Source organism: Acanthochromis polyacanthus, chromosome 1 (assembly GCF_021347895.1).
Source record: "Acanthochromis polyacanthus isolate Apoly-LR-REF ecotype Palm Island chromosome 1, KAUST_Apoly_ChrSc, whole genome shotgun sequence".
NCBI classification, from domain to species: Eukaryota; Metazoa; Chordata; class Actinopteri; family Pomacentridae; genus Acanthochromis; species Acanthochromis polyacanthus.
Window position 1 is genome coordinate 33,178,534 of NC_067113.1, and position 12,497 is coordinate 33,191,030.

General features: G+C 36.5%; 1 protein-coding gene across 1 annotated transcript in view; it reads left to right on the forward strand.

Moving 5' to 3' along the window:
• Positions 1-10,154: 10,154 nt before the first annotated feature.
• Positions 10,155-12,497, forward strand: part of exoc3l4 (exocyst complex component 3-like 4) — a 42,475-nt gene continuing 40,132 nt past the window's right edge. Inside the window, exon 1 of the mRNA XM_022202264.2 lies at positions 10,155-10,479. The gene's annotated coding sequence lies outside the window, so the exon portion shown is untranslated. The remainder of the gene's footprint in view (positions 10,480-12,497) is intronic.

Consider the following 12,497-nt stretch of genomic DNA (forward strand, 5'->3'; position numbering starts at 1 on the left):
AATGGGTTCTTTATCTTTATCTTTTATTTTGAAAAGCCAGCATATTTCATATTCCCTACAGTGTTGATAGTGTGTTTCAGGTGGTGTGTAGTGTTTGGAGTCTGCCAAATATATCATCTAGCTCTGATGACCTCAGATAAAGAATCTTCTTCAGGTGTTCAGAGTCTTCACAGTGGAGATGGTGTGTTTGTGATAATGTCTAGAGTTTGGTGTCAGCCAAACGTAGTCACTTGTCCATTGACCAACAAAACTAAATTCTGGTCTCCTCAGGCCAAAGATCCTTCTTCAGGTGTCTTCAGAGTCTTCACATGTCTTCTGGCTTTTTCCATCAGAGTCTTTCTCTTTGTCTCCATAAAGCTTTGCCTGGTGAAGAACAGACAACAGTTGTTGGATGAACAGTCTAACATCTCAGCTGATGGAGCTGGAACTCCTTCAGAGGAGTTATAGGAGTCTTGGTGGCCTCCCTCACTAGTCTCTTTCTTCTCGGTCTCTCAGTTTTTGAGGATGTCCTGCTCTAGTCAGATTTATTCACGTTCCATCTTCCCTCTATTTCTTAATGATAGATTTAACTGGACTCCAAGACCTTCTTGTATCGTCTCCTGACTGATGCTTTTCAACAACCTTTTCTCAGAGTTTCTTGGAGTGTTCTTTAGTCTTCCTGTTGTAGTTCTATCCAGGAGTACTAACTACCAGAGACTGGACCTTCCAGATACAGGAGTCTTTATGCTACAGTCACTGAGACACATTCACTGACCTCAACATCTACATTTCAGTAATTACGTGACTTCTATGTGTGTTTTTCATGCTCTACTTTTTTTTTATTCGGATGAAATATTCTGGATTTCTTCTACAAAATTCAGACACGTTGAAGACTGGGAAATGTGGGATGGCCACTGGAATTAAAAATAAAGATCTGTGGGTTTGCTGCACAGCATGTAATCGCAATGACTGGTTTATTTTAGGGTCCCAACAGCACTTGAAAATGTAACCTGCAGAGGTCTAAACCACCACAGTAAAAGTGAGACTGAATATATGTTCCATATTTGCAAAATGCAGCAGCAACGCGATTTGAGTTTTATATACATAACGGTATCTGTACTATCATCGCTATTGACCAGTGAAGGCTGTAGAATTAATTATCAGCATCTCTACAAATTCATCACAGTTAAAAATAAAACATGTAAGTTGATGTGGTTTTCTTAGGCTTGTCTCATTGAGAAGCTGTTGTACTTTAAGTCTGCAGCTGCTGGTGATCCATCTTGACAAGAGGAGGCTTAATAAAATGTTAATTCCACTACAAGAAAGACATGATCTTCTGTGAAAGTAGATGGAAAAAAATATGTGCATATATCAGCAATCGGGGTAAAATAAGTTGGAAGTATCTGCATATTGGCAGAAATCCAATATTGTGAATCATTAATTTAAACACAGAGAAGGTGGGTGGATGATGAAGCAGGGTTCATTGGTTGAAGAGGCACGTTGAGCAGAAATTCAGTTTTTAAGACAATGAAAGACGCCCTGTTTTAACCTGTTACATCACCATGGCGACAGATGCTACACTGTTCAAAGTTCGGGATTTAAATTTAAACAGTGTTTCTGTTTTATTATGGTCTCATGATGCTGCCACCACTGTGCTTTACGTCATGATGCTGCCACCGCCGTGCTTCCCATCATGATGCTGCCTCCTCCATGCTTCATATAATGATGCTGCCACCACCATGCTTCACGTCATGATGCTGCCACCACCGTGCTTCACATCATGATGCTGCCACCACCGTGCTTCACATCATGATGCTGCCACCACCGTGCTTCACATCGTGATGCTGCCTCCACCATGCTTCACATCACGATGCTGCCACCACCATGCTTCACGTCATGATGCTGCCACCACCGTGCTTCACATCATGATGCTGCCACCACCGTGCTTCACATCGTGATGCTGCCTCCACCATGCTTCACATCACGATGCTGCCACCACCATGCTTCATATCATGATGCTGCCTCCTCCATGCTTCATATAATGATGCTGCCACCACTGTGCTTCACGTCATGATGCTGCCATCACCGTGCTTCACATCATAATGCTGCCTCCACCGTGCTTCACATCACGATGCTGCCACCACCGTGCTTCACATCATGATGCTGCCACCACCGTGCTTCACATCATGATGCTGCCACCACCGTGCGTCACATCATGATGCTGCCACCACCGTGCTTCATATCATGATGCTGCCTCCTCCATGCATCATATCATGATGCTGCCACCACCATGCTTCACATAATGATGCTGCCTCCACCATGCTTCACATCACGATGCTGCCACCACCATGCTTCATATCATGATGCTGCCTCCTCCATGCTTCATATAATGATGCTGCCACCACTGTGCTTCACGTCATGATGCTGCCATCACCGTGCTTCACATCATAATGCTGCCTCCACCATGCTTCACATCACGATGCTGCCACCACCGTGCTTCACATCATGATGCTGCCACCACCGTGCTTCATATCATGATGCTGCCTCCACCATGCTTCACATAATGATGCTGCCTCCACCATGCTTCACATCATGATGCTGCCACCACCATGTTTCACATCATAATGCTGCCTCCACCATGCTTCACATAATGATGCTGCCACCACCATGTTTTTATATTTGCTCCTGAATTAAAAGAATGAACTTTTAAATTCAGGAGCTCTGTTGATGTCATGGTGTTCATATTTTTATTTTTATACTATATTTATGCTTTTAAAAAAAAATTGTACCAGCAATATGTATGTTTTCTTGAACCTTTAACTTGGTTCTTCTGCCAGCAATCTCCAGCAATGACAGAAGTCTCTTGTTTCTCTTCTTGTAAATCCAGCTCAGCATTGTTTGAAAAAGCCCATTTAACACCAAATATTGCAGTTCTGAAGGTATTTCTAGATTTTCAAGAACTCCTTTAGACACCGAGATGAACATTTGTCAGATCTGCTGCCCAATAATAAAGACTTTTATTCGTAATACTAATGCTATTTGTCAAGGATAATAATTAACAGCATCTTTACACGACAGAAACAACGCTACCAGCTCCATAATTTACATTAAGCAACATAAGCACAAATATTAAAATATGTAAAAAAATACAACAATTAAAGTACTTGTTGTTCATACAGGAACCTAGAGCCTCCAGAACCGCCCTGCTGGCAAAGTTCTCTGATGCTATCAGCTCCAGACCGTACATCTGCCTGTGCTTCTCTTTTTTTATAATGGAGAACACCTCTGAATCGTTGATAGCCAGCGGTTCCAGCATCATCTTATTGTGTCCCATGATTCTTTGCTCACAGAGTGGTCGTTGGTAATAGACATAGTTGTGCTGTTGGTCTTCTGCTCACACAATGTGGAAATCAGCTGAAGGAGACTCCTGTCAAATAAGAAACCAGCAATCCAATCCACAGAGAAATTGTTGTCAAAGTCTGTTGTATGAAACACAGAACTGAACTCATTTATGTCCTTCGGGGTGAACTGAGAGTCACAACTCATCAGTCAGAGCCATACCTGGACCTCAGCGGGAGAAAATCCCTGCAGCCAGTCCAGTTAATTAATTAGTTATGCTTATTGTGCTTTTGGAGATTCTCTTTGTACCTGAGGCAGCTGTGAGATAAATTTAACCGAAACTAAAAATACAGTTACAGACTTTTAACAGCAAAGTCACCGCTGATGAAGACGACAAAATGGAACGACACACAGCTTCTGTCATTTGTCCTCAACCAGGAAAACAAACATTTCCATAAGATTAAAAAAAATAGAAAAAAAAAACAACAACACTCTATTGTATTCCATTCATCTGTGTTCACTCTGATATTTAATGTTCCTGCAGCTGGAATGAAAGAACCTTGCAGATCTTTTCCTTACTGTTCATGTCTTTTCCTTCCAGCCTTGATCTGGATCATTGGGAACATCTGGTCTGATGGACTGAGAGCTACAGAGAACATGAACATCCAGCTGTGGTTGTCTGAAGTCTTCTCTCCTTCATCACTGTGAGGAAGAGCAGCACAGATGTCCTCCTCATGCTTCCAGTAACACTTGGTCTGTCCTTCTGTAAGTTAAAGTTCAACAGGAAGTGGTCCTCCATAGGACCTGTCAGTCATTCCAGACCAGACTGTCAATCAAGTAACCCCGCCCCCTGACTTCGCAAAACTTTGACGCTCTATAAAAAATTCTATATGGATTTATTTTAAAGATCAGCCACCTGATCTCTCATTTTGACAATGGAAACGAATAAAAAAAATGTATGTACAGTCTATGCAGCGTACTCCGTTTGGCTCCACCCTTGCTGATGATCCACATCCGGTCTCAGGAAATGAGAAAACGGTGCCTTGTTTTCGTTGTCGAGGGAGCAAAATAAAATCCTGACAAGGTTCTTGATACTGACAGGTATCACTGTTGCCGGATTCGGGAACAGTGTTAAAATTATTACCTCACAGTAATAATTATTAGTAGTAATGATTAGCCTTGAACGGAGGATAAAGGAGCTGGTCAGACCGAGTCTTTCAGAAGGGTCTATTCAGAGCAGATGAGGATAAAAATACATCTGAGGCTGCGTTTGATGTTTGCAGCCTCCAAACAGGATCTTTGAAAGGAGACCTGTGATGTCAAACGCCACCTTCAGTGGATCCAGGAAACCCCGGACAGGACGTTGTGTACGTTCATATCTCTGCAGCACACAGGCCGGATCTGACGAGTGAATACAGGTGTAGAGTCCCCTGTTGATCTCACCATTTAGGAGTTCAGGTTAAAGTTGGATTTTCATTATCGCCGCTGTGACATGTAGATCGTGCAAATTGGTGTCAGACTTTTATCCTTTTTTATCCTCAGGCTGGTATCGGGGGTCACACTGATAATAAAGGGTGTTTAAACCGACCACTTACTGGGAGTTTTTTTCAATTTAAAATGAGGATATAAAGTCTTTTTTCCCCTTTCAGTGTAAGGTAACAGTTTATATTCATCTTTTAGTCGACAGATACTATAAATATTATTTTAAAATACAATAAAGACATTTTAAGGGTTTCACCCTCCTGTTGTCCTACTTTTGCTGATTTAAAAACAGAAAAAGTTTTAATATCGAAATTATTCTGCAAAACAACAATGCATTTTTTCACAATCTAAGCAAAATAAAAGCCACATTAAAGACAATTTCTGTCCCTTTAACACATTTTGATAAATCCGCTGCTGTTTCTCTCTCTTTATGTCTCATTTTTATTTTCTGTCAACATCACATATAAAGCAGTGAAGTTACTGTAAGTTAACATCAGACTGTAAACTCTGATAGAAACATGTTCTCACATCGGGTTTTAAAGTTGTTCTGTAACTCTGAGGTTACGTTTCCTGACTTAGTGTTAGCACTGATGCTAAATTAGGCTAGTCAGTGTCATAAACTAGGTAACTGTTAGCTGTAATATCCTGCAGATCACAGATAATCATAACGGATCAATAACTGCAGTTTTAATCATCAGCAGATATAAATTAATGGGCATTTATGTTCCTTCACAGAACTGTCACTGATGAATGTTAATCTCTCAGTTCAGTTCTGAGTTCATTTCTCTGTTCTTTGCTTCAGTTTTTTTCTGTCTAACAGTGTATGGTGAGATAATTGTGTGGACCTCATGTTAATGCTAGTGGCACATTAGAATTAAACAGAATAAACTTTATTGTCCATATAAGGCAGTAAAAAGTTCTTTGGCCTCAACCAGGAAAACAAACATTTCCATAAGATTAACAATAGAACAAAAATACAACACTCTTTTGATCATTTTGTGTTGCATTTTGGTTGTTTTTGCACATTTTCTAGCCACGACATGTCTGTTTATGATCACTTTGCAAATCTCTATGGCTGATTCTTGTTTCATTATGGTCATTTTGTTTCAAATTATGGTCATTTTGCAACTCTTTATGGCTGTTTTATGTCTTATTTTGATAGTTTTGTGCTCCTTTGTAAGCATTTTGTATCTCTTTATGCCTAATTATTCTTCTGTTTTGATCATTTTGTGTCTCATTTTGATCATATTGCACATGTTTGTGGCCATCAGATGTCTGCTTGTGGTCATTTTGCAACTCCTCGTCATTGTTTATGTATTTTTCTGTCTTTATTTTGTCCATTTGGGATTATTTTGCATCTCTTTCTTTCTATTTTGGTCATTTTGTGTCACATTTTGGTTGTTTTGCATGTTCATGGAGCCATTTTTCCTCTTTGTGGTCATTTTTCTCTGCATCAATGTCTCTTTGCATCCTGTTTTGGCAGTGTTGCGTGTCTTTTTTCTGTATATATTCCATTTCTGGAACCGCTCTGACCCGTTCGGTATTCTGTCTGTGTGATTCCAGTGAAAGCTGCAGGGCTGAAATAATACAACACGCTTTTTTAGAGCATCCATTTAAACGGTCGTGTCATATTTAGCTGCAGCTACCTGCCATTTGTTACTTGTTTCTGTGGTAACAAAATGCAAATCGATTGAACCAACACCAAACGGAGGAGAGCTTCTGAACGAGCAGAGTAAATATGTGGGAGATAACGCTTCATTTTCTCCTCTTTGCTGCAGAACAACAAACATATCTGATGCTCTCCGTTTGCTCAGAGTGACGCTCAGGTTTCAATGGAAGCTGCTCTGGACATCTGGGCTCCCAGACTCTCAGCCTCATTATGCAACACTAATCTGATGGCTGCGTTCAATAGCCGCCTTTGTGCTGCTGCTGAGGGAACTGTGGAAATCCCTGCAGAACCTCCTGTAGACCCAGTAATACTGTAGCCTCGACCAGAAGAAGGTGAAGATAACGGTTTCTACAACAGCTCACGTGAAAGAATAATTACCTGAAGAAGTTGTACCTGGGTAATAAAATCTACCTGGAAGTTGAGGTAGTTTAAAATCTAATATTTTGGAATATTTGTCACGCTGTTTGGACAAAATACTACATTTTCCACCAGCCGAGGGAAATGAGTTTTATTCGTGTCTGTCAGTCGGTCTCGGGTGACCCAGACGGCTCGGAGGTTTTTACCCACAACGGGCGGGGAGTCCCTGAATCTGGTCGCAAATGAAACGCGAAAGGAAAAGGTAAACATCAAGAGTCAAAGAGATGCAAAAAACAGCATGAATATGACGTGAAATGATCAAATCTGAGACAAAGCAATAAAAATATGAAACAAAAAAAACACAAATTAGACACAAAGTGACAAAAATAAGACAATACATGAGACATAAAACTGAAAAAGTGAGACAAAACAACACAAGTGGCACACAAAACTACAAAAATTAAACAAAATGACACAAATGAGACACAAAACGAGCAATAACTCAGACAAAACAATACAAACGAAGACAAACAATGAGACAAAACAACATAATTGAATCATAAAATGACAGAAATAGGGAAAAAATGAGAGAAAATGACACAAACAAGACGTAAAGTGCTCAAAAAATGAGACATAAACAAAAAATTTGACAAAACAACATAGATAAGACACAAACAGAATGAGCAAAAAGAGGCAAAACAACAAAAATGAGACAAAAAATTAGACACAACAACACAAGTGAGACACAAAGCCAACAAAAAATTGACAAAACAACACACATAAGACACAAAACCACATACATGACACATGAAATGTGCAAAAAATGAGAGAAAACAACAAAAATGAGACAAAAAATGAGACAAAACAACAAAAATGGGAAAAAAATAACTAAAAAATGACACAAAACAACAAAAACATGACAAGAAATGAAAGAAAACAACAAAAATGAGCCAAAATAAACAAGAAAAGACACAAAACAACACAAACAACACAAAATGACCAAAAACTGACGCAAAATGACAAAAATGAGGCACAAAACCAACAAAAATGAGACAACACACCAAAAATAAGACAAAAAATGAAAGAAAACAACAAAAATGAGACAAGAAAGAAATAAAAATGACATAAGACAACAAAAAAAGACAAAAAATGAGATAAAACAACAAAAATGGGACAAGAAATTGTACAAAACAACAAAAATGAGCCAAAATGAACAAGAAAAGACACAAAACAATACAAAATGACCAAAAACCGACACAAAATGACAAAAATGAGACACAAAACCAACAAAAGATGAGACAACACACCAAAAATAACACAAAAACATGAGAGAAAACAACAAAAATGAGACACAAAATGAACAAAAATGACATAAAACAACTAAAAAAACAGACAAAACAACAAAACTGAGCCAAAATGAACAAAAAAGTGACCAACAGAGCACATAAAATGACCAAAAATTGACAAAAAACAACAAACGAGACACAGAATGAACAAAAAAATGGCAAAGCAAGTAAAATAGACACAAAGCTAACAAATAATGAGATAAAGCAACACAAACAAGACATAAAATAACCAAAAAATGAGACAAAACAACAAAAATACTTGGATTTAACTAATCAAACAGGTAAGATCCTTCCATTGGATAATAGATGAATACGTTTCAGCTGTCTTATTTAACCCTAGATGATGCAGTGAGGAGCTTCTCATTTATGTCTTTTTTCAGTCATTTTGTGTCTAAGCTTGATTGTTTTGCTTCTATTTGTCGGTGGTTGCATTTTATTATGGTCTTTGTGGTCATTTTGCCGTAATTTGTGGTTGCTGTGTGTCTTATTTTAGTCATTTTTTGTGTCTTTACTACCATTTTGCATCTCTTTATGAATAATTCTTGCTCTGTTTTGGTCATTTTGTGTCTTATTTTGGTTGTTTTGCATCATTTATATCACTTTGCTTCTACTTTAGTCCATTTTGTGTCACATTTCGGTTGTTTTGCATGTCTCTTTTTCGCCATTTTGTCTCTTTTGCATCATTTTCTGTTTGTTTCACATGTCTTACTGTATTTCAATGTGTTTTTTTATTTTTATTTTATGTTGTTTTTTTATATTTCTGTCTGGACTGAGCTTTTCTCTGTGAGTTTCTGATCTTGTAGATGCAGCAGAATTCAAACAGCAGCTAAAAAACAAATACGAAACTGTTCTTTCAGAGCATTTTATTTCTTTACTGCAGCCTTAAATCTAATGAATAAAACCGAAAGCTGCATACAGAGACTCGAACACAAGTTCTATTAAAAACTCTTCCAGCTCTTGTCTCCCTCTAGTGGCTGTAAATGAAATCTGTCTGAGTTGAAATCTTTACCACCAGTTTGTCCTCTTTGGCTCATTTTCCAGCTCTGAGTCAACAGCTGACGGTTTATTTTAGGTTTTACACCAGGTCAGTGGCACAGCATGTTTATTTTAACCATTTCTGCTATTTTCCTGCAAAAATCCGACACTTTAACTCGTGTTTGTCTTGAAGAAGAAGCTGGAGCAGGAAAAACTGAGGTGGAAACTGCTGCAGTAAATGAAAACATTCTATTTTTGGTGTCATCTAATTAAATTAAACCTAAAATAGAGAGTTTTTTTCTGTGTCAGTAAAGCCTGTTTTTATTCCAGTTATTTATTTAAAGTATAATTTCAGGTGCTTGTACTTCTCTGCAAATGTATTTTTACACTAATAAATATTTTTATATTCTACTTTTAGTACAGAAACATTCAGGTTGTCACTCTTCAGCGGTGAGTAAAAGTTCTGCATTTAAAAATGTTATCTAATTAAAAGTAGCAGCAGAATTTTAATTAGCACAAAAATGTACTGAAAGTATTAAAAGTAAACGTATTTGATACTGAACAATGTGTCCTGTGACTGTTATAGCAGTAATAAAAATAATAACAGAGTGATTATAATGATTATTATTGACATTAATATCATATAGGCATTATCATCTTAAAAATATATTTTGTTTGCTTTGTGCACCACCTTGAAGCTGTATTTTTTAAATGTTTTGTAATTATTTAGTTCACAGTCTGACTTTGTTAAATTATTCCACCTGTTCGACTTTGAAACTGGATTTTACGAGGTTCCGTAAACGCAGCCCGCTTCACGCCGCTGTGCAGGTGAATGTATCTACAGCCATGGCCATAAGTTTGGACACAAGTACCATGACGCTTGTGAATCTTAGAAAATACCACAAAATTGTCACTTACAATATAAATACCAGTCATAGCCATCAACCAAAATGAATGTACCTGTAATGTGATCAAGGCTTTGAAAATACACCTTATAGATGAGCAAAATCCACCTTTAAACAGCCTTAAAGGTACAACAGCCCGTTTTAAGGGAGTCAAACTGCGGGTTGGGCTCTTTTTGAACCGCTTCAGTTCCTCCCCCGGTTTAATCTTTAACTATCTGGAGCAGGAAGCTGATCTTTGTCTCGTCCTTGTGTCTGCAGAACTTTTCCAGTCCGGTTCCTTCCACTCCGGCTCACCTTTCTGACGTCTCACCTAGTGTCCTCGCGTACTTTTCTGCCGTTATTTTCGGTCCAAAGCTGCCGAACCGTCCGGACAGAAAGTGAAAGCAGAGCCAGATTAGAGGGGATTCTCACCTGAGCTCGTCCACAGGTAAAACTTCAACTCTGTTTCTGCTTCTCGTAAAGTAAAGTTTGATAAATGCTGATTGTTTTTGACCTCAAACTTTCTGATCAGCTGACTGCCGAATTAAAAAGACTTTACAGAGGAAAATACCCACAAATAATATAATTTACTGTCAATCAGCACAATGTAATGCCGTTTAATATAATATAATGTACTGCAGTATGATGCACTGTAAAATAATGTCAGCTATCGTATTGTAATCTAATACAGAATGATATAACATTATACGAGGCTATACTGTCATAAAAAGTGTGTTCAATAAATCTTAGAGTTTAAATGTGTGTCGAGTTTTTCGCTGCTCAGTTTCTCTTTGATTATTTATTTAACCTCAAACAACCTGATCAGCTGACTGCTGCTTTCTGAAGGCTTCAAACGATTTAATAAAACTTTATAGTGGAATATAACCTCAAAGAATGTAATGATGTAGAATATAATATACTGTAAGCCAGTTTATTGTAATGTCATATAATGTCATTTAAAATAATGTCTTTTAAAATCATGTAAAGCATTGCAATGCCATTTAATATAATTATTAATATATAATTTTATGTAATATAACACAATAAAATGTTGCATAATACTGTAATATAATATAATGTAATGTAGCATAATATACACAATATACTATGTTATACTATATTGTAATTCAATATAATATAATGCAACATAATTTAATATAATGTCATGTGAAATAATGTGAAATATTGTATTGTCATTTAATCTAATTGATATATATTTAAATGTAGTATAATGTAACATAATATAACATCACAAAACATAGCATAATATAATATAGTGTATCATAATATAATGTCATATAACATAATATTATATAAGGTAATACAATGTAATTAAACATAACATAATAAAATACAACATAATTTAATATGACATGTAAAATCATGTAAAGCACTGCAATGTCATTTAACATAATTAATATATGATTTAATGCAATATAATACAATAAAATGTAACATAATATACTATAATGTAATATAATGCAACACAGTTTAATATGATGTCATGCAAAATAATGTAAAGTATTGTTATATTATTTAATATCATTTTAGATATGATTTCATGTAATATCATATATATTTGAATACAATATAATAAAATATATTATAATGCAACATAATGTCACATCTTATCATGTCACCCTCCAGATATTTACTCTATAAAGAAGAAACTGAGCAACTATTATTTTAATGAGTTGTCAGAAACTATTAATTGAATCTACATAAATCATATTATTATATCAGTAAAACAGATTTTTTTGACTAATAATGGTGCTTTAATTTAAGTTTTTAATATGTTGTACGGACATAGCTGCAAATTAGAGTCACTTTTATGTTCTTTGTGTGTTAATTTTTCAGTAATTATGTTGATAAAATGGCTGTAAATAATGAAAATGCAAGCAGATGAATGAGATCAGTGTTCAGGTGTCTTATTTTGGCGGGGTGGAAATTTATCAGAGCATCATCTCAGATTAATCTCGAGCCAAAACAAGACTGTAAATATTTGGATTTTATATTTTAGAAGCTGTTCGACTGCATTTACTTGAATTTTTTGATTTTATAAGTGAACATTTTTCACTAATAATCTTCAAAATTTACAGTTTTGCCTCTAAAACGACTGTGAATAATGAAAAGTACCTGCAGACGTAGTGGCCAACTAATCATTTCAGACTGAAAACTAGTCAGTTTTTTATTACATATGACAAAGAAAAGCTTTAAATCTTCATGTTAAAGAAGCTAGAAACGGCAAATGTGACCTTTTTTGAACAACTGCTACTCTTTTTACGCTGAATAATCAACTACATTTTGCAGAAGAAGCACGTTTTTGTCGGACAGGATATGGTAAAACATCTGATGGACGCATTTTTCAGTCAAAACGGGTCTAAAAATGAGGATTTCACTTTCAGTTTAGCTTCTTTTTAATCAACTCCTCGCTGCTCTTATCTGGATTTCGGGAGCTGAACAATC